Consider the following 4,402-nt stretch of genomic DNA (forward strand, 5'->3'; position numbering starts at 1 on the left):
CTGTGGGAAGGGATGATGGAGAAACTCAATATCGGCAGCTAAAACCTGACCAAGAGCTACTTGAGATACAGATCATCAATTACTCATATGGAAATTCAGGATAAAAGTGAAGAAAATTAGAATGAGTCCATAAGAACCAAAATAGGACCTTGACTCTATTCCACCTGAAGTTAGAGTTTATATTATGAACAGATTTGATATATTGATCACTGTAGTAGTTACATAATCTGGTGTCAATTTGAGAGGATTATGAGTGAAAGGGGAGGAGTCTAGACTGTCAATGAAGATATAACCAATGAGCCTCTGTGTTGACAAGGCCTTCTCTTGAGACTTCTGGGAACATCTGTATTTTCCTCCTTGATGGCGAAAGGCATTTCTCTCGGCTCATTTCATGAGAAACTTTCTACTGGCAAGGCTGATTCTGTGCAAGACATCCCTGAGGAGAAGCCTCATGGACCTGCCCTAAAGCTGCCCTGGGTGCTGGAGAAGCCATATTCAGACTCCTGCTAGAGCTGAGATGCTTACAACACCACAGGACTCACAGGATTTTCGAAGCACATGTCTGTCATCTTCATGCAATCGTCATCATTGCATGTGTTTCGTGAGTCAGAAGAGAACTTTGTAGATTGGTATTGGACATATGGGACTTATGGACTTGATCTGGACTAGGCTGGGCTGTTTCCTCAATATTCAATTGCTTTTGTATATACACCTCTTTTTTATACACATATGTGTGTCTATGGATTTGTTTCTGTAGTCTACCTTGACGGTCACAAACACTAATGCTAGAAGACCTGAGGAGGTGGTGGAAGATATCCAGAATATTATATTTAAAGAAATCAAATTGTCATTAAGAAGTCTAGAAATCATGAGGGAGGGGCGAGTGGGGAGGGAGGGGAAAAAAGAGGACTTGATGCAAAGGGCTTACGTGGAGAGCAAATGCTTTGAAAATGATTAGGGCAAAGAATGTACAGATGTGCTTTATACAATCAATGTATGTATGGATTGTGATAAGAGTTGTATGAGTCCCTAATAAAATGTTTTTTTTTAAAGAAAGAAATCAAAGATGGTTTAAAAAAAAGAACTAGAGGGGGCAATGCATGTAGATGGGCCTTACACAATTAATGTTTGTATGGATTGTGATAATAGTTATGAGCCCCTAATAAAATGTTTTTTAAAAAAGAACAGATCAAAGTGTATATCAGAGGAGAATGAAACTTGCCCTTAGTCATAGAGTAGCTAAAGCAAACGGAAGTCATTGGATTGAATACAAAACTCTAGAGAGCAGCTCCAAGAGTCAAAGCAAATATTCTAATGAAATGTGCAAAAACCTGAAATTAGAAAACCAGAATGGAAGAACGCACTCAGAATATCTGAAACAAAGAAAAAAATTCAAGCATCAAGTTGCAATCTTGAAAGACTCTATAGACAAAATATTGAATGATGAAGGTGCATCATGAGAGAATGAAGGAATTCACAGAAACATTGTATCAAAAAGTACTAGTAGATATTCCACCATTTCAGGAGGTAGCACATGACCAAGAGCCAATAGTGATCAAAAGAAGTTGAAGTTGAACTGATAATATTAGCCAAATATGAGGCTCCAGGAAATTGATGGAATACCTCAATTTTTTCAAGAAACTGATGAAGAATTGCAAGCACTTACTCATCTAAGCCAGAACATTTGAAAGATGACTACTTGGCCAACTGACTGGAAGAGATCCATATTTGTACCCATTCCAATAAAAAAGGTAACCCAACAGAAGACTCACATGATATTAGAATATCACAGATATCACAAACCGGTAAAATTTTGCTGAAGATCATCCAACAACAGTTGCAGCAGCACATTGATAGGGAACTCTCAGAGGGTCATACTGGATTCATAAGATGACATAGAACAAGGGATATCATTGCTGATGTCAGATAGATCTTGACTCAAAATAGAGAGTACCAAAGGATGTTTACTTGTATCTATGCCAAGGTATTTGACTGTGTAAATCATAACAAACTATGGATACGCTTGAGAAGAATCCCATAACACTTCAGTACACTGATGCATAATATGTACATGGATCAAGAGGCAGTTTGGTGAACAGAACTAGGGAATACCACATGATTTAAAACCAGGAAAGTTGTGCATCATGGTTTTATCTTCTCACCATAGTTTTTCAATCTATAGGCTTGGCTAATAATAAGAGGAGTTGGATTATATGGAGAAGATTGTGGCATCACAATCGGAAGAAGTCTTATTAGAGCAAAAGGGGCACAGGGAAAAAGCTACTGTATGCAAACACTCCAGGGGTGAGGTCCAGTTCGAATTGTAGGGGCCTGGCCAAATCCAGGGGTACATATGGTAGCCCACCAAAATGGCGGTTGAAGGAAGAAAGGGGAAAGGAAAAAAAAAGATGTGTAATGGGGGAATAGGGCACTGACCCATCCAAGGTGAGGGTATTGTTTGTGTCTCCATAGGGAAAGAGGGACCAGATATAAGGCCAGTGCCAGATGAATGCAGTATGCCCGCAAGGAGGGTAAGCCAGTGGAGGGGCCTGAGAGTTTGGCCCCTCTACCAGCTTTGTGGACAACTGCCCCTCACCCCAGAAGAATTTATGTGAGGGGACGGCACTAAAGCTGCAGCTAGGGTAGAGGGGCATGTTCGACCAGAGCACATGGGAGCAAATAAGGGGGAGGAAGAGAAAGTGGAGCATATCCTGGCCCATCCTGCCTGGAGGATGATATCCCCACTCTGAACAGCCAATGGACAGAGTGGACAATATGGCTGATCCCATTATGAGAAACACCGTCCCTTGAATGCCCAGGGCCCTAAGGGGGACAACACTGGAGACTCAGGTCCGGGACTGGCCCAGACTGACCTTGTGGCACTGAGGCGAACCACTAAAAGCATGTGGCAGAGCAACTGTGGGAGCAGAGCAGGGAGCCCCTGAGGGAGTGCAAAGGTCAGACTCTAGGACCAAAGCATGGTACCCCATTGGTCCTGACTGAAGGACACGCCTAGAGATAAAAAAAACCCAGACCTTTATCTATTTACTGGGTTTTTCTCACTCATTGCCTATTTTGCTATGACTTGATTTTTGGAGTATATTATTATCTCTACAGATCTATCTAGATAAGATAGGCTGGATGAATAGTCTGGAGGAGAAAACAAGGGGACCAATGGTTCGGGGGCAGGCGGAGGGAGAGGGGGAGGAGGGGGCAGGAAGTTGCTGCTGACCAACCCAGGGACAGGGGAGAAAAAATGATCCAAAATCAGTAACAAGGAGGGTGTGAGAGACCAGGTAGGGATTTAGCAAGAGCAAGGTAAGAGAGAAATTACTGAAAACCAAATGAAGGCTGAGCATAATAGTGAGACAAGAGGAAAGTAAAAGGAAATAGAGGAAAGAACTAGATGATAAAGAGTATTTATAGAGGTCCAAAGACTGGAATATACACATGTAAATATATTTATATGAGTGTGGGGAAACAGATCTATGTGCATATATTTGTAGGTTTAGTATTAAAGCAGCAGATAGACATTGGGCCTCCATTCAGGGACTTAATGTAAGAACACTTTGTTCTATTAAATTGAATTTCTAGGACGCACACCTTCCCGACACAATTGCTGAAGAAAAATGTGTGCATAAGCAAATGTGGTGAAGAAAGCTGACAGTGCATGGCTATCAAAAGATATAGGGTCTGGGATCTTAAAGGCTTGAAGATAAACCAGTGGACATCTAACTGAGAAGCATCAAACCCCACATGGAAGAAGCACACAAGCTTATCTGACCACAAGGTACAGAAGGGACCAGTTACCAGATATGAAAGAACTAAAAATCATATCAATGGGTGCCCACCTCCCTAATACGATCAATGAAAACAAACGTGTGCACAAGCAAATGTGGTGAAGAAAGCTGATGTTGTCCAGCTATGAAAAGATATAGAATCTGGGGTCTTAAAAGCTAAAAGATAAAAAGTGGCCATCTAGCTTAGAAGCAGCAAAGCCCACATGGAAGTTACACCGCAGCCTGTGCGACCACGAGCTGTCAAAGGAATCAGGTATCAAGCATCAAGGAACAAAAAATCATGTCATTGAAAATGTGGGTGAGTGCAGATTAGAGACTCAAAGCCCATTGGTAGCCAACTGGACACCCCTTACTGAAGGGTTGTGGGAAGGAGATGAACCAGTCAGGGTGCAGAGTAGCAACGATGAAACATATAACCTTCCTCTCATTCTTAAATGCTTCCTTCCCCCCAGTATTATGATTCCAATTCTACCCTACAAATCTGGCTAGGCCAGAGGATGTACATAAGTACAGATAGCAACTGGAAACACAGGGAATCCAGGTCAGATGACTCTTTCAGGACCAGTGGTGAGAGTGGCAATGCCTGGAGGGTGGAGAAATGT

Source organism: Tenrec ecaudatus, chromosome 2 (assembly GCF_050624435.1).
Source record: "Tenrec ecaudatus isolate mTenEca1 chromosome 2, mTenEca1.hap1, whole genome shotgun sequence".
Taxonomy (NCBI): Eukaryota; Metazoa; Chordata; class Mammalia; order Afrosoricida; family Tenrecidae; genus Tenrec; species Tenrec ecaudatus.